This window comes from Pectinophora gossypiella, chromosome 25, assembly GCF_024362695.1.
Source record: "Pectinophora gossypiella chromosome 25, ilPecGoss1.1, whole genome shotgun sequence".
Taxonomy (NCBI): Eukaryota; Metazoa; Arthropoda; class Insecta; order Lepidoptera; family Gelechiidae; genus Pectinophora; species Pectinophora gossypiella.
The window spans coordinates 9,768,567-9,788,195 of NC_065428.1; the positions used below are offsets into that span (position 1 = coordinate 9,768,567).

A 19,629-nucleotide genomic window follows, 5' to 3' on the forward strand; every position below is an offset into this window, starting at 1 on the left:
TTATTCAGTAGGTAACATAGTTACACTTTGAATCGTCAATTTTTACATAACGAACGTCTCATCCGCCTAAAACTACTGCAGCTTCTCACAACCTGTATAGCCGGGGAAAAGAAGCTGCAAGAAAAACCTCGGCACAGGGCCCTAGACGTTCTTTAAAAAAATGAAAATAAACATAAAATATTTATACAATTGAGTAATTTAGCTGCCTAATATCAGTTCTCAGACAGTTAATCCCATGCATTAATATCTTCTAAATAATCACTAACTTTATAGTAACCTTTTTTGTAAAGTTTTTGTTTAACTACTGTCTTAAAACAGTTGAAAGGCAAATTCTGAATGTCAATGGGAATCTTATTGTAAAAACGTATACATTGCCCCTTAAAAGATTTAGTAATCTTATGTAATCGACTGACTTGTAAAGCAAGTTTATTCTTATTCCTGGTATTAACAATGTGCCGAAGTGTATACATATTAGTACTCGAGACCGTACCTCTGACTACAGTTATTGGGATGTAGTAATGAGCTTCTGTTACGTTATGAACTGTCACATGACTAACATAACTCTCCCCGTCTGCAAAGACCATTAACTCAATAATACCAACCAAGGCAGTCTCGACACCAGGGGCCCGATTCTCGCAGTTTGACCACGGTTTTAGTTAAAGAGTTAGTAATGTAGCTAATTCCAGACGGTTATACGGTCGCAGAATTGGGGCCCCCGAGACGTCGGCAGTCCATGTTGTTTTGTGAATTTGTTAGTTTGTTAACCGTTTTTGGAGTGAGGTGAAATTAATTTATAACAATATTGCAGTAAGGTACAGAATACCATTTACCTATATTTCCTTTAAAAAGCAGCATGGAGAATGCTACACCGAAAAGATTGTGGCTCTCAAATTAGTCTTCTTCTTCTTCTATCGTGTGGGTTGTGAGGTGGAGTACCAACCTCATCAAGTCTGTAACGACTAAATTAGTGATTTGTGACAAAATACCCATAAAGTCTATTTAGGTAGATAATGAAAATACTTAAAAGGCCGCATTGAAGCAATTCATCTAAAACCGCTATTTATATTTGACATTGGCTGCCATTATCTCTACTTACTTTTATATAAGTATATGCGCAAATAACGAAATGAAATATTACTCATTTTTAGATGAATTGCTACAATGTGACCCTTTTAGATCCCCTGTGTTCAGATAATTAGAAGACAAACACTACAACGCACTCAGAAATAAATAAGAAATACAAATTAAACCAAGAAAATCCAATTTAAGCCACGGGAATAAAACACGTTCTCTTTAAACAGTAGCTCTGAAACAGAAAATAAAATAAAAAAGGTAAAAACCCTTTTACACTGACCTCTTCTCGGGTCCAATTTACGGAAGAAATTAAAAAGCTCTAGGTGCACTATAAAACAAAGATGGCCGCCGTAATCTAGGGTTAAGTGTCCCGCAAAGTCTCGGAATAAAAGGACATGTGTAACGGTTAGTTTCTAACTTTATTTTCTGTTGCCCGGGAGTTTTTTCAAGGTTAGGATAAGTTGGAATTTAGTCTTATTTGGCTTCGCTAGTGGTTAGGATTCTTCCTTTCCTTTATCTTTTTCTTTTCTTTCCTTTATCTTCATCTTTTCTCTTTCAAATTTATCTTTTCTTATTTTACATTCTGCATTAATGTGTATCCTATAATATTTAAGAAAAATAAAGATACGCTACCTTAAACACCGTGTCACTTATTGATTGATGAATTGATGGCATAATAACCAAAAAGGAAATTCGTGTTTATTTTAACACGTACTGACGCGTCTTGTTAACTTAAGTTCACCTAAGTGAAATATTTCTTACTCTGTTTATGTACACTCAAAATCACCTCAGCAATTTCTTCCCGTAGGTAGGTGTTTTAAGACAGTTTCCGGCCAAGTAGTTAATGCCATCTGCGGCAAATCTACAATAAGTCACGTCAAAAAAAAAGGAACGAACAGCCTACACGAGTGCCCCACCAGTTCATGAGCCACCAGTTCATGATGATGGTTCAGTAGATGATTCAGACCATGATTCTGAGTTGATATCAAGTGGAATTTTCCTTCGCACACGCTGTATAATAATAAATCTTAGTAAAATACTCAGTAAATCAGATTAAAATATCATTCCTAGTACACCTTGTTATTCTCTTCATTATAAAAATACCGGTGCAATATACGGGTATAAAATACGGGCTGTGCTACACTGTTTTCTTTGAAAATTAAGCTTCCAGCTAATTTTCTCTTTGTTGCTTATTACTTAAAGGGATTCCTTAAGGATTCCTCAGGTGATTCATTAGGTCAGTGCGGTGTATGGTTTGTGTGCTGTGGGTTTGATTCTTAGTGGAGAAATTGGACTTTGAAACAAAAACACATCACACACATTAACTACTCGGCCGGACAAATGGGGAGCGCTGAAGGCTCTCACCCGGTACAACGTTTAAGACAACAGGCCTGAGGATGCCCGGTTGGGCGCGAACCTCGGCACAGGGCGTCGTCTGAGAGGATGTGTAGGCTGTTAGTTCAGGACACTTACAAGAGAGCACGCAGCCGCCAGCTGTTGGCTGTGCCGCGCGCGCGCACTGTGTCGTGCGAATTCACCTCTTATGCGTGCTTTGCGTCTCTCTCAAGAGATAAATGTTCAAACCAAACCAAAACCATCTTACTCTCAAACTATTATCATCATCATCACCAGCCCACCAACGTCCCCACTGCTGGGGCACGGGCCTTCCCTATGGATGTATAGGGATATCGGGCCTTAAACCATCACGCGGGCCCAGTGCGGATTGATGGTTATTAACGACTGCTAATGCAGCCGGGACCAACGGCTTAACGTGCCTTCCGAAGCACGGAGGAGCTCGAGATGAAAACTTTTTTTTTTTGTGGTCACCCATCCTATGACCGGCCTTTGCGAAAGTTGCTTAACCACAACAATCGCAGACCGTTGTTTACCGCTGCGCTACCGAGCTCCTCACTCTCAAACCATTTACCCTTCAAATCCTTACAAAGCCGTCTTTATTTTGTCAAAAAATTAATCAGGACACCTATCTTTTTAAACGTCAGTTGAGCTACACTTAATTCTTCTACGTCATTTAATCCCGGGTAATAGAATTAGAGGCCCTTTACAAATCACGGGACTTTGTCCCTCTGTCCCGTAAGCCCGTCCTAATGGGACATTTTATTTTCTAACGTTTTTTCTTTACCTGATTGATATTACCCTTTTTAGGTGATATATTGTGGTATCTATTACATTTAATGGTGGAGAAAACATAGAGGTTTGCTTTTAGTTTAAGAGTAAAAAAGTATAGGGAAATAACACTATGTATAGAAGAGATACTCCTCACTCCCAGATAGTGCCTGTGTTTGGTATTTTAGAGAATGCAATCCCGATCTCGCGAGATCACGTCAAATTTTTCGAGATCAATACCGAAGCATAGTATTACGAGATCCCATTCGAGATTTATGGGATTGGGCGAATCTCCTTGAGTTATACTTTTTGACTGATTTCCAAAGAAAACTTAATTATATAGTTAGTAATATTGAAGATAAAGGTTTTCTTTCAAAAAATATTTTGTTTTAATTAACCTCACTATCACAAACAAGCAGTTTTCATCTTTTTCAGCCATCCTAACTTTACATTTTTTATGAACCCGCGACATCCCGAAATTGATATTTTCCAATCCCGCGAGATCTCGAATTCTCGAAGACGTAAGAAAGCGCGTGCGGACTGTCTGACCCGCTTAGGGCCGGTACTGAAAAGTATCGGCGTCCGAAGGACGTAATATACCGGCCATCTGTAAAGGGCCTACGATCCCGACGATCCGATTACTCTAGCCATAGAGGCAGCCAATCAGCTTGCGACACCAAACACTTCAGGACCCCGATACCGACCCCGCCGGCGTGGTCAACGATTTCCCTCAATCAGCGCTTATCGCTATCGACCCACTAGGGTCGATTAATTCTTTCAAATATTTTTTCCTCTCAGACGACGCCCTGAGCCGATGTTCGCGCCCAACAGGGCACCCTCAGGCCTGTTGTCTTAAACTTTGTACCGGGTGAGAGCCTTCAATGCTCCCCATTTGTCCAGCCAAGTACCTAGTTAATGCCATCTGCGGCAAATCTAATAAGTAAAAAAGACAGTCTGTCTCGCTCGCACGCACGGTTGAGGCAGCAAACGGGTTTTCTCGCAGCTTGTTTTCCTACACAGGATGTGAGAAGCTACAATAGTTTTAGGCGGATGAGGCATTCGTTATGTAAAAATTAACGACACAAAGTAACTATGTTATCCTAGGTCTACCCCTTCCTCTCTTCCCTTCAATTTTTCCTTCTATAATTTTTGTTATAAATGAATCGTGTCGTATCAGGTGGCCAATCATATTTCCTCTCCAGTTCTCTATAGTCTTCAATATGGTTCTCTTTTCTTCAACTCTTTCCAGCACTTTTCATTTGACACCATTTCAGTCCAGCTTATACCCTCCATCCTTCGCCAACACCACATCTCAAACGCTTCCAACCTCTCTCTGTCTCTCTGTGTCATAGTCCACGTTTCACTTCCATAGAGTGCAATGCTCCAAATATATGATTTAATAAACCGCTTCCTTGTTTCGGTCGTGTCGTATCGGGAGGTGAAGGTTTTGGCGGGAAGAAGAGAGGAATGGCGATTACTCCACCGACAAGAGCGCAGCTCTTAAATAGAGAGAGAGAGTAACTATGTTACCTACTGAATAAATATATTTTTGAATTTATATTTGACAGTTTTAATGAGACTTATGTATGGTGTTTTCGGGCTTTGCTATTACTTACTAAGAAATACATAGTCACATATAACGCTAATAAACGACCTTGCTTCCGGATCGACTCCCCGGTAAGGCATACAATTTCCAATCCTATTACACACAGAAAAGACATCCAATAAAAGCAATCTTAGCAGATTTATCACCGGATTGTTGCCAAAAATACTACGCGGTTGGAAATACCCGGGTATTTATACTATTAAGAGGGTTCTATCCGGGGTTTGTCGTGGTAAAAAAATGTGATTTCCCTAAAATGTCTCTTATGAGCTCGGGCGTGAGTTAATGTATAAGTGACATAGGTAAGACACTATGGTGCTGACACTAAGGTGCTAACACTATTGTGCTGACACTATGGTGTTGACACTATGGTGTTAACACTATGGTTTTGACACTATAGTGCTGACACTATGGTATTGACACAATGGTGGCACCAACAAAATGTATGCAGTTGACTCCTGGTGTTTTGTTGGTTGCGACGCCGTGGTGTTCAAGTGAAATAAGGCCATAAAACAGCATAACGCTTGTATCTCCGAAGGGGTAGAAAGAGGTAATCCTTGCAACCACGTGATATCAATTATCTATATCCAAACATAAATTCTAAATTAAAAAGTCGAATTCAGGATTTTTTTTTCACGACTATATACCCTGTATACAGGGTGTTAGTGACACCGCACATAATCAGCGCTTTTCTGAGTTAATATCCAGTAAAATTTTTGGTTAGTAACTCATGAAAATATAATAATTATAATAAAAACACTTTATTGCACACAAATTCACAAAACATTTACAGGATTAACTTATTCTAATGTGGGCAAAGGCGGCCTTATCGCTAAGAGCGATCTCCTCCAGACAACCTTCGGCATTTGTACAGCTGCAGTGTAGCGCGCAAATAAGTAAAATGAAATAATAGACACATTTTATATATACATACAATGGTACATATAAGTAAAAATAAAATATTGAAAAAAATATATTGAAATATTAAAATAAATAATATATTTATATAAGTGTTTACTTTTATTTATTTTTCAATTTATACTTCTCCGATGAAATATTCCACTTGATATTAACTCGGAATCATGAGCAGAATCATCCCCTCAGTATTCGTTACGGGGTCACTAACACCCGCATAAGTCAATGCTAGAGAGGTATTTTAGATATTTAACTGATCAATGCTCCCATACAATCGCCAGGCAACGAAATGAAGATCGTTTGCTATAGCAACTTGCTCGAACTAAACTTGAAACATCCAAACCCCTAATGCTAACTTAGCGAGTTACACTAAGATTATTAGCACACGTAACTAAGAGCATTCCTTTCACATTCCTACCGAATTTAAGTTGGGTCATAGAATAAACAGTTACATTACATATATAGAAGGGACATTCTCTGCCATGCATACGAGCTTGGTGCGAGCTTGATTTAAGTATCTCGGACATTAGTCTATTCCAAAAGCCGTTAAGGAGCTGTCTCTATTTCATCAGTTCTCCATTTAAATAAACGAACGCATATATTTTTTAAATAATATAGGCTGGCTGGCTGGATGACAAGCATAAAGCGCACTATTGCTTGATATTTGGATCATATTATGTAAAGAATGATGTTGCTAACTATATTGCTTCTGTTTTTTTTGATCAGAATAATAATGGGTGGAAGTTGTAATTGTGCCTTCGTGTAATAAAAAGGGTCATCATTTATACCTAAAACGACGCTAAAAGGTGCATATTATGTCTGCTATCCATGAAATTTAACAACGCCATCTATTGTGTGTTTGGGGAACTCCGGTTGGAAAGTCCGTCATTCAGTTAGTTCGTGACTGCTCGTGATTATGTATGGTTCACGACAGGAGCAAGGGAGCGCGAATGGACCGTCCGTCTCACTCGCACGCACGGAGTAAGAACGACATTTTTGTAAGGAGTGTCCAGGCTGCCGTTTAGTCTTAGTTCAGTTTTAATTAAGTTTAGCTATCGGGTTCAAATGTCGAGTGCTTAAGTTGTTTAAACTCAAAAGTGAAGATGTTTGAAGATTACCACGCTTAGGCATTTCTCTTCCAACTCGATGACTTAGATACACACGGATCATAAATCTTTTTCGTAAGTCAGTCAGTTTTTTGTTTACAGCCTCCGTGGCCTAGTGGTTAGAGCGTTGGGCTCACGACCTGAACGGTCGGGTTCAATTCCCATCGAAATCACTTTCTGAGACAGTCCTTTGTTTGATAAGGATATTGCCGGTTTGAGTCACCGTTGGTCTCGGCTATCAGCCGTAAAACACTTCCATCAAAGTGGAGTATGCTCCGTACCCCCCTCCGGTTAATTGAGGGGAGGCCTATGTCTAGCAATGGAACGTATATAGGCTGTTTATGTTATGTATATGTTATGTTTCTGTTCATAATTAAGGACTTAAGGCGGATTTATATTTGTCCGATGTGTTGTGACGTGTCGTGTCGTGACGTGATGGCTAATTTTCACATTTATATGTTATGTTCTGACGCCTCATGAAGATATTTTGAATCAATACAGCTCTGACTCTACCGCGATCGTTTCTGATACGACACAACACTAGCCATCAACACAATACGTATGTATTACTAGTATGAACTTTTTTTTTTTTTAACGTGACTTATTGTAGATTTGCCGCAGATGGCATTAACTACTTGGCCGGACAAATGGGGAGCGCTGAGGCTCTCACCCGGTACAACGTTTAAGACAACAGGCCTGAGGGTGCCCAGTTGGGCGCGAACCTCGGCTCAGGGCGTCGTCTGAGAGGAAAAATATTTGAAAGAATTAATCGACCCTAGTGGGTCGATAGCGATAAGCGCTGAATGAGGGAAATCGTCGACCACGCCGGCGGGGTCGGTATCGGGGACCTGAAGTGTTTGGTGTCGCGAGCTGATTGGCTGCCTCTATGGCTAGAGTAATCGGGTCGTCGGGAACTAGTATGAACGTTACTATACTAAATGTATGAAACCGATACCGTTCTGACGCGTCACGTCACAACACATCAGGCAAGTATAAATCCGCCTTGAAGTAATCAGAGCGGGGGTGAGGTAAATCTAGCTCGGCCGCTGGTGCGGGGCGGAGAATTACCGTTGCTATAAATCAAATCTAATTCTTTGTGTTCTTTAGTTGAGCACAGCCGTACAAAAAGATGTTACATAAAATTATTCGATCTCTGTATTCAGCCTGTAGGTATTTAAAAATAAATTCTTTTTTTTTACAATAGGATTTTAAGCAAAGAAGTCAATTTAAGGATACTATTAATCTTTCTTCTTTTTTGAAGATTTCTTTATTCTAATTAAAACAAATGTAAATTGTTACTGGCAATAAATTTATTTTATTCTTATTCTTATTCTTAAACACAATACATAATACCGGATTCTTACCGCGTTGTTATCAGGGATATGAGACTCTCGATATTCTCTATATTTCTCGATATTTTCTTTATTCTGTCTTAAGTACACGTATGTGTGTATGTGTATGGCTACGTCTATGGGATGCAAATGGTGGTGTATGTATGCCACTTGGGTTTATGTATTCTATCGTAGTGCGGCGCGTCTGGAGCATATATTAACCTGGACAGAACTGTGAGGGCATAGTTCTAACGGAACTATTCTGAAGGAGAATTTATTCAGAATTCAGTGCTTCGAAGCGCACGTTAAGCAGCCTCTTCCGGCTACTATTTACTTAATCATGTTGAAAAAGAAAAGAAAAGGGTCTTCTTCTATGGTCTTCTATCGTGTGGGTTGTGAGGTGAATTACCAACCTCACCAACCGTGGTGTCAAGGTTATTATTGAGGCGCCAAAGGCCCCTGACATGGCTCATGTAACGACTACTTACTTACATCAGTAAGTAATAACCGGGACCAACGGCTTAACGTGACTTCCGAAGCACGGATCATCTTACTTTCGAACATTCGCTTGATCCCTATACGAACCCATAGGTGTTAGTGACACCGTAATGAAGACTTTGAGGGATGATTCAGACCTTGATTCTGAGTTGATATCAAGTGGAATTTTCAGTCGGAAAATTCATGTTTAGTGCTTTTTTTTACATTTTCATTTTCATAATTTTGCAACGGACAACTTGATTGAATCACTTGATATCAACTCAGAATCATGAGTTAAATCATCCCCCTCAGTATTCGTTAAGATATCACTTACACCCTGCTTCTTTCAGGACTTGTATCGAAACTATCTTGCCTTCGTGGTCCAGAATAGTCAGTCTTGAAGGATTTGCGAGAGTCTAAAGTTATAACCGGGCCAAAGGCGAATATTCCAGCTTTTATTCCTCTGCCCACGAGTTTATTTTATAACTTCTCGCCGGTTTCATCTTATAACTTATTTAATACAATACTAGTTCCTGTTGTAAACCTTGTTGCTCATTTTACTGCACTTACTTAGTTACATATATACATAAACTCACGCCTATCTCCCACCGGGATAAGTGCCCTAACACCTGCACTATTAAAGACCTTTACGAAGCCACTGACAATGCCGTAAACGTGACAAATTATTGGTCAGCAAAAATTTAGTTTCGATCGCCATCGACTCGCAAAGAAGAAGAAGCACAGACTATAGCATTCCATTTGGTTCGATCCTGACATACTTCTCTTACTTCCTCCACATTCATGAACATACTTAGTTATAAAATATAATTATTTTTTGTAACAACCTCCGTGGTCTAGTGGTTAGAGCGTTAGGCTCACGATCTGGACGTCCGGGTTCGATTCCCGATGAGAACATTATCGAAATCACTTTGTGAGACTGTCCTTTGTTTGGTAAGGACTTTGTTTACATCGGTATTTGTTTAGTGGGTGCATCGCAATCGTTAATTTTATAAATAACCGCAATACAAGCTCTGCCTACTCCCCACCTTGTATGTTCTATGACACATTACCGACCGGCCCACGACACTGTGCGTATGTGTGTAAGTTAACCAGTGCCTGAAGACTAGTGAGAGTATCCTGCCTACCCTACAAGGAGTATCGGTAACGTACCACATCATATTGCCATAGTTCGAATAACTAATAATTCATATTGTCCGAAAAAGTAAGATGATTCCGTGCTAACGCACGTTAAGCCGTTGGTCCCGGCTATTAGCCGTAAAAACACCTCCACCAACCCGCATTGGAGCATCGTGGTGGAGTATGCTCCATACCCCATCCGGTTGATTGAGGGGAGGCCTGTGCCCAGCAGTGGGACGTATATAGACTGTTTATGTATTGTTAGTAACAGAATATTATATCTAAGTTAGTAAAATTTATAATTTTCACTGGATGTCACATGCATATACAACCAGTGAGTGAGGATGGGACTGTCCATCCTTTGTGAGACCACCTTCAGGAGACTGTTGCCGCTACCCCGCACTCGCTCCCACATAAACAACACACGCACAAAACTAGTAATTTACAAACAATGAACAAATAATGTATAAACAATAAACACAAGTGCATATAACAATAACCGCGCCACATGTGCTACCCGGGTATGTACCCGGTACATAAACTTACATAAAAATACCCGGGCAAGACGCCTCGTAAAAGATACAGAGCAGTTTACACGCGGCGCGTGATTCTGCATAACTACCTCGCTTAGAACTACAGGCGCTGGATGAGACATATATTAGCGACATCTTAAATTGTCTACTTAACAGTTATAACATAATATAAAATATGTCAAATATGGTAGTTTATCATTTACTTAACGATAATTATCGAATTTTTACAATACAATACAGTACAAATGTAGGCATATTATTGCGCCAAAATAAAAAGAAATAATTTCAAAAAGACTCTTAACTAAGAACATGGCAAATGGCGGCCTTATAAAGTGAGGAAAAATGTAAAAATTAAAAAATTGCGGATACAAACTATAAAATAATATAAAGAAATATTAAAATAAATATTTTATTTTTACAACATAAGAATGCGATTTTTTATCTGTGTCAGGACTCAGGACCCGAAACACGGGCGGCCATGATCGAGCTTCGTGTGACGTCACATTTCACAAAATAAACAAAAACTATCTGTCAGGGTTCAAGTTATACTGTTTGATAGTTTCTTTGCTTATTGAAACGTGACGTCACTTTTCGCACGAAAATTGAAATTAATGAAAAAAGTATGCTTTTTTCTATTATATAAAGCTTTTTCGTAAAAATCAAATATTTTAAAAGGTATAAAATAAGCTAATGTTTAAAATACTTCTTCTATCGTGTGGATTGTGAGGTAGATTACCAACCCCATCAACCCTGGTGTCAAGGTTATTATTGACCCGCCAAAGGCCCCTGACATGACTCATGTAACGACTACGTACTTACAGCAGTAAGTAGTAACCGAGACCAACGGCTTCACGTGCCTTACAATGCTAACTTTCAGACCATCGGGTGTTTAGTGTGCAATGTCCTAACCAAACCAAGGCTCACAATGTGATTTTTGTGATGTCCCCACCGGGATTCGAACTCGGGACCTGCGGAGCGTTCAACCACTGGAGCAAGAAGGACCGCATCCAGTAAACCTTTATCTTTGGCCCACACAATATCCAATAAACAACCATTTAAATATTATCATATCAGTGTATACTCCGTTTAAAGCTAACGTTCACAAAGTCTGAACGTATATGTTGTTTACTTTCAGCTACTTCAGTTTAAAATCACTTTGTAGGTATTAATGGGCTAAGACTTTCGCAATTCGTCCGCTTTACAACTGGTAACTTATCTGAAGAAAAGGTATTGCGTGCGAGAGAGACGGATATAGGCCGCGCTCGCTCCAAGGCGGAGAGTATACCTTCTATATTTCGTCGTCTTATAGTCGTTTCTGACGGTGCGTGACGCGGCTTACCACATATCACGTTGGTCGAATAGAAAGCTCTGTGAGGCGTGGGTACTTAGTTCATATTGCGATAGATGTTCAGACTTAGACGGAGGATAGAAGTCCTAGTACGGCTTTGAAATAGACTAGGTACTCTGGGCACTATCCTACTCGTGGAGAATAAGAGCTTGTCCAGAAAGGGCGAATTCGCCGCGATTCTCTCGCGTGTTGCGTCCACAAGGTACGTGCCAACGCGCGAGCATTTGGGAAAATTTTGGCGCTCCATTGCCCTCAATACGTGCACTCGCTCTAAGAGCTTGTCCACAAAGGGCGAATTCGCCGCGAAACGATTCGCGCGAAATGATTCGCGCGTTAGTGAGATACTAGACAGCAATACATCGCGTACACAAGCATCGCGCGAATTCAAAATACGCGCGTAAATCGTGTGAATCATTTCGCGCGAATCGTTTCGCGGCGAATTCGCCCTTTGTGGACAAGCTCTAATACACCGACAAGAGCGTCAATCGTCACTTTTAAATTAGAGAGAGAGCGAGAGAGAGAGAGAGAGCGAGAGAGAGAGAGAGAGAGAGAGAGAGAAAATGTTTATTCGACAAATTAGTGATTACATACATATACATTATAATGACATCACATCAGAAATCAACGCACACACGAAATATTTTCTATAGGTATAGAAACATGGAAAACGAACACAGAAACTTATACCTAAATTAAAATGTGACGTCATGTCGGCTTACCCATGTGTAGTGGATGGTGTCCCGTATAAAAGGTCCTCACTCAGCTTATGCCGCGGCGTGAGCCGCGACGCTGGTATTCTGTGAGACCTGACCTGAGTAATGAGTGAAGTACGGACATCGCGCCACCATTGTACATACCTCTGACTACCAGTACCCCAATTGGGATATAGTCGTGAGTTTATGCATGTATGTATGTCTATCATGAAGTAATCATGCATTTAGTTGCTCATGTCGTTAAACGTTTTGTGTTCATTGATCTGACCAAACTACATCATGATGTGGCCAACGAGTGATGTTCTATTTCATGAAATATGACCATTTCATGAAATTATCGAGGAGATCGTGAAATTATCAATTTTAAGATCTGGCCACGACATCTAATAATGGTCGAGCCAGATGTGTTAGTGGAGTAAGTTTTATCTTACTTAACAATAATAAGGAAAATAAGAAAAAAAAAACATTATACACATACAAATAAATACACTCACATACACACACACAACACACATACAAATATATGTACATATGTGTATGTGTGTGTATTTACATATAAATATAATGTAATAACTTATAATTACCTAACTCATTGGTGCAAGTCCGGTACCGGGGCTCAAACCAGCGGTCCCCATTTGAGAAGCTAGCCGGTGAACCGCTGGGCCACAGTGACTACCAACATAAGACATAACTTTCACCAACACTCCTACAAGTTAACACAAAAGGTCGAATTCCACAGACTACATTAAGCCGTAGACTTCACTCACGGAAGCGCCTACGGTTAAATCTAGATATTATGGACACGTGTCAAGTCTAGACCTAGGTCGTGATATGTCAGCTGACCGGCACCATAGACAAGTTATCAGGTAAGACATAAAACTATGTTATAGACATAACATAACAAATACTTTTCTGCACACGTAGGAAACACAAAACAAAAGAGAAACAGAAAAGTAGGACAGGCGGTCTTCTTGCTAAGTAACAATCTCTTCCAGGCGACCTTTGAGTATAGGATATACTTAATGTTATATATAATATGGCGGGATAGTGCAGCATGGCAATGCTTGTTATGTACCACCATAAACTACATACTTAATTATAATACACATTAATTGTGATAAGAAATAAATATGACATCGTAACGAAAACTTTGAGGGATAATTCAGACCATGCTTCTGAGTTGACATCAAGTGAAATTTTCCGTCAAATCAAAAGTATGGAATTGAAAATAACATAACATACATAAACAGCCTATATACGTCCCATTGCTGGGCACAGGCCTCCCCTTAATCAACCGGAGGGGGTTTGGAGCATACTCCACCACGCAGCTCCACTGCGGGTTGGTGGAGGTGTTTAACGGCTAATAGCCGGGACCAACGGCTTAACGTGCCCTCCGAGGCACGGAATCATCTTACTTTTCCGGACAATCAGGTGATTCAAGCCTGAAAACTCCTTACCAAACAAAGGTCAGTCTCACAAAGTGATTTCGACAATGTCCCCATCGGGAATAGAACCCGGACCTCAAGATCGTGAGCCTAACGCTCTAACTACTAGATCACGGAGGTTGATTTAAAAAAAAAAAGAAACAATAAAGATCATGAATGTTGCGACAGTAAATTCCACTTGATATCAACTCAGAAACATGGTCTGAATCATTCCCCTCAGTATTCGTTACATGTCACTAACACACTGTGTAAATTGTTCAATACTTACCTGTTAAGTACATACGTATATATAGCTTTCCTAACAGAGTGTTGGTACTTTATCTTTGGTGGTACGTTAAAATTACAACAATAAGGCAAAATTATATCTATTTAGAGCTGTTAGGCCACACCTCTACTCGCTGTCAAATTGACAAAATAATCGCTTTGCTACAAGTAAGTATACCTAGTAATATTACATAATCACGCGCAGTTTTACCCTAGTCTGCTTAAAAAGTTCTGCACACACTTTTGTAAATATATAAAAGCTTATGCCCGTAACCTGAAAGAGGGGCTATCTATCCTACTCAGCCTGTATCCACCCACTGCTGGGTACAGGCCTCCTCTCTTTCACGCCATCCTTGCCGGTCCTGTGAAAGTCTCATCCATAGCATTGCTTTTTTTTTAAAGAACGTCTAGGGCCCTGTGCCGAGGTTTTCCTTGCAGCTTCTTTTCCCCGGCTATACAGGTTGTGAGAAGCTGCAGTAGTTTTAGACGGATGAGACGTTCGTTATGTAAAAATTGACGATTCAAAGTGTAACTATGTTACCTACTGAATAAAGATATTTTTGAATTTGAATTTGCTTTCCGGCATACCTCACAATGTCATCCGACCACCGGGCTGGTGGTCTGCCTCGATATCGCATACCATCCCTTGGTCACCATTCAGTAACAGCCTTAGTCCATCTGTTGTCTTCCCGTCTTGGCAAGTGTCCTGCTCATCTCCAAAGAGGGTATGTAGAACTTTTTCCTACTAGGTTTATTTACCTTTAATTATAATATTTACATAATCACACGCAGTTTTATCCTGGCCTGCTTAAAAATTCACGCCCGTGACCTATAGAGTAGACAGAACTTTTTCCTATATCACTAGGTCAGTTTACGTGAACTGAAGATTTATCAGGTCAAGTTTTTAATTCAAATTCACGAAAATAAAACAAAATCAGAAATGAAATTCAAAGGGAAGACCAGACCAATACAGATTAGGTCACAAAATACCTCGGAAACGCTTCTCGGGTTTTCTCCCATGTTTTCCTTGATCCAAAAAGGTTTTGCTTGTAATTTCCTTTACAATGTTTTTTAATTTTATGTAATCCTTGTTATTGCACGATCCCGCACCTAAATATAATATCTGGGGGGTTAAAATGGCCACATCTAAGAAAACAATATTGCTATTTTACAGTTGTTCGCATTGCGAACTTACTTTTATATGCGCAAATGTCAAATTGCAATATTGGCCCCGATTCCTGCAGACACCGCCTAATTTTATTTTAAGTTATATCCGTCGAAAAGGAAAGGGACGGATGATTCACAGCTCTTAATTTTAGGAAGAATGAGTAAATGAATGAATAACCCGGCCGAATCAAAAGGTACGTCCCTGGTATGCAATCCGTTTGACGTGCTGTCTACTTAACTGTGTCGGGTTATTGACGGATGTAAAATTTTTAGACGGTTGGTTTAGATTTGTGTTTAAAATTGACGTGTGTTCCATAAATTTTATGCTTGTCGATTACCCGTCCCTTTCCTTTTCGGCGGATAAGAAAATGACAGATATAACTTAAAATAAAATTAGATGGTATTTACAGGAATTAGCACCAATGTGTTCTTAGATATATTGCTTCGATGTGGCCATTTTAACCACTCAGTACTTCTTGCCTCTGGTCTTCTTCTTCTAATCCTATTATCCCCTGTTGGAATCTAGGGCTCCAATAACAGATCTCCACACCTCGCGGTCTTTTGCAGCCGTTGTAGCTTGGTCCCATGACATGCCGAGAATTTTCAACTCTCGGTCAACCGAGCGTCGCCAGGTCTCTTTGGGCCGCCCCCTTTTGCGTTTGCCTGCCTACGGTCGGCTGGAAGAAATTGATATAGAGCAATTAGGCCGCTAATTATTCTGTAATCTTTTCTGTCTTTGTTTTACAATGTTTCGTGTGTGTATGTGCAATAAAGAATACCTGTCAGATTTGATTTCGAAAATAGATTCAAAGTCAATTAAAAAAGTTATTATCCTTTGTAAAAGCAAGAAAGGCCCAATTGTAAAGATGGCGCAACATCTCGCAATTTCCGGTTTGGACAACGGAACTAGTGAATTTCATAACAAACCGCCTATTCGGTCCTCTTTTGTCTACAGCCTCCGAGACAGGCTTTAGCCGACTTGCTTTTAGCTTATTTTCAGGTCAAGCCAAGGTTGAACTCGCTTTTTTAAGTTTTGGTTCCGTAGGTATTTTTATTTTTGAAAACTGAGCTGAGGACACCACCTAAAGTACTTATATCATCACTACATAGTATAAAACAAAGTCACTTTTTCTGTCCCTATATTATATAGGTACCTATGTTAAATCTTTATTTAAAACTACGCAACGGATTTTGATGCGGTTTTTTTTTAAATAGATAGAGTGATTCAAGAGGAAGGTTTATATATATAATAACATCCATTAAATAATGGAGAAATACTGTTATTTTAAAGGTTTTTAATGTGATGTCGTAAATAATTTCATTTTTGGGGCGGGTCGCTAGTCAAACATAAAACATAAACAGCCTATTTACTCTATCAACTGGACGGGGTATGGAACATACTCCACCACGCTACTCCACTGCGGGTTGGTGGAGCTGTTTTACGGCTAATAGCCGGGACCAACAGCTTATATCACTTACTTATATCATTAAGTTTAAAAAGTGACTTTTCTCCTTCACAAGTTTTTCTATGTCACCCGCGGACCCCTAACTCTTTAAATCTGGTCAAAGGTTCTTAACCTCCAACCGTCGCAACGGCAGTCGATAATAAAAACGTGATCGGTTATCGTGATCGTCTTCAAGCTCCAATATGATTACTGAATCTAGGACGACCCAGTAGTTATGTAGCGCAGAGTACTCGTAGAAGAAAGAGTTTGGAAGGGCCAAGTGAGCACGAAATTTCATACTTCAACTTTGCACTCCACTTGTCCGCAAACTTTACGACGCACGGAGCTCTGCGATAGTAGGTACATTAAAAAATCATCTTGTGCATAATAACATGCAGACCAAAAAATCAAATATCGACTATAATAATAATAATAATAAGGCGTCGGGATGTGACGACCCCATCGCCCCCTGGTGAATTCATCAGCGAACCTGGTGAATTCATCAGTGCAGTCAGTCTCCGCAGGCCAGCTTGTGGCGAGCTGTTGGTGAGTGACGACACCACGGAGCTGAGATCCCCCGAGAGTCGGTCAGGCCCTCCGTCTCCGGCTTGCCTTCACTGGCCGGCCGGAGTGGACCCCAGCGGGGGCCGCAGGACTCTCACCTCTGGCTTGCCTTCATTGGCCGGCCAGAGTGGAGCGTTAGAGCTATACGCTCGCAGGGTCGAAGTGAAAGATGCATAAGTCGCGAGTTGATGAGGCGGGTAAACCGCCTCGCAGAAAGCGGTGTACACCTCTCGACACCCTGAGCTGCTCACAACCATGTTGCTGCCTTGCCGTCCAGTCGCGTCGGCTAGATAGGTGGCCCATCCAGTGAGTGGCGAGTCACCGCCTGCTCATTTATCCATGTTTACCAACATTGGTCGAGCAGGCGCCATAGTCCCCCATAGCTCCAGTATCCCGGTCCACTAACCCCCAACCCAATAGCCCAGTTCCCTTTGTTCCCATAATCTGCAATAGTCCTACACGAACCGGGGATTGTATTTGGGTGCACTCCCATAGTGCATACAGGGATAATCGCCGGTTGGTGTCACACCACATTTAGATTAAACTGTCTTAAGGGGCCTCTACGTGTTGGCTTCGGCCCCACGCACGCCTTCCAAAAGTCCGGGCCTCCATAGGCCCGAGATATGAAAAAGACATACAAAAATAATATTAGTCTGTGACCCGTGTCTCTGGTAAATACCCTCCGAAAGAGGAGAAAAATTATACTTTAAAAAAGAAATAATAATAAAAACACTTTATTGTACACAAATTTACAAGACTTAAACTTATTCTAAGGTGGGCAAAGGCGGCCTTATCGCTAAGAGCGATCTCTGCCAGACAACCTTCGGCAGAAAACTTGAACTCGAAACTTGCGACGGTGTAGCGCGCTAAAAGTAAAAAAATCACAACAACACACTATTATGCAAGAAGATCCCTCCTTATTATTAGAAATGCTAAAAACCTTAGTATGATCGGCTATTTATCATAAAAATACTTTTGTAAGTGTGCAGTATCCTACGAATAGTAAATAAAAATAAAATAGTAACCTATCACATAAAATATACATTGCCGGTAAAGCGGCTATGGAATTTGAGAAGCAGTAGAGCTGTCGTAGTAATCTGCTTGCAGGAGCAGTACTAGTTAATACTTTCGAGGACAGGACGTTTAATGACGTTCCGATTCCAAGGTGTCATACTACCTATTATGAACCATCTATGACCCATGGCCTCTGTCCGTGAAAGGGTCAAAGAGTGGGGTTGAACCGGCGACAGAGGTTCCCATACAAAATGCGCGTAAGGGCCTTTCCAACCTCTTTCTACTATTTCGTGTTATATAGGTTTAAAAAGTTAGCTTCTTTTTACACTGTGTTCTTGTATTCTCCATACCCCCTCCGGTTGATTGAGGGGAGGCTTGTGTCCAGCAGTGGGACTTATATAGACTCTTTATCTATGTTTGTACTGCTCGCCAGTTAAGAAAGTTTAGCCATAGAGGCGGTCAATCAGTTCGCGACAAAAACACTTCACAACCGACGATTTCCCTTATTCAGTGCTTATCGCTATCGACCCTTTGTTTGTCTGTTGTCTTAAATTTGGACCTGGTGAGAACCCTCAGCGCTCCCCACTTGTCCGGCCAAGTAATCTTCTTCTATCGTGTGGGTTGTGAGGTGGAGTACCAACCTCATCAACCCTAGTGTCAGGGTTACTATTTTTGTGATAGGTCCCCACCGGGATCGAACCCAGGACCTCCGAATCGTGAGCCTAACGCTCAACCACTGGACCACGGAGGTCGCCAAGTAATTCTGCAATAAGTCACGTCAAAAAAAACAGTTATGTAAGTCCCGTTGAGAGTAGATTAGGCAGTTTATGTTATGAACATATGACAGTCATAATAGCGTCAAATATTATGGTTTCCATTCTATAATGAATTGTGTTTGCACGGATCGACATCTCCCTAGCGTTATCCGGTTTCTCAGGGTCCGCTTAGGTAAGCGGAAAAACGGACTTGTCAAATCTTCAGGTTAGGTAACCTGAAGATTTGACAAGTCCGTTTTTTTACAAAAGCAACTGCCTGTCTGATCTTCCAACCCGCGGAGGGAAAACCAGGCCAATAAAGTTAGATCACATACCTCCGAAAATTTCTTGAGAATGTGGGCTTCCTCACGATGTTTTCCTTCACCGCTTCTTCTTCTATCGTGTGGGTTGTGAGGTGGAGTACCAACCTCAACAACCGTGGTGTCAGGGTTACTATTGAACCGCCAAAGGCCCCTGACATGGCTCAAGTAACGACTACTTACTTACATCGGTAAGTAGTAACCAGGACCAACGGTTTAACGTGCCTCCCGCACGGATCATCTTAATTTCGAACAATCAGGTGATCAACCTGTAATGTCCTAACCAAACTGAGC

At 40.7% G+C, this 19,629-nt stretch overlaps 1 long non-coding RNA gene across 1 annotated transcript in view; it reads left to right on the forward strand.

The window, feature by feature from the left end:
• LOC126378239 (uncharacterized) overlaps nucleotides 1-19,629 on the forward strand; it is a 79,018-nt gene that overhangs the window by 5,490 nt on the left and 53,899 nt on the right. The gene's annotated exons all lie outside the window — the stretch shown is intronic.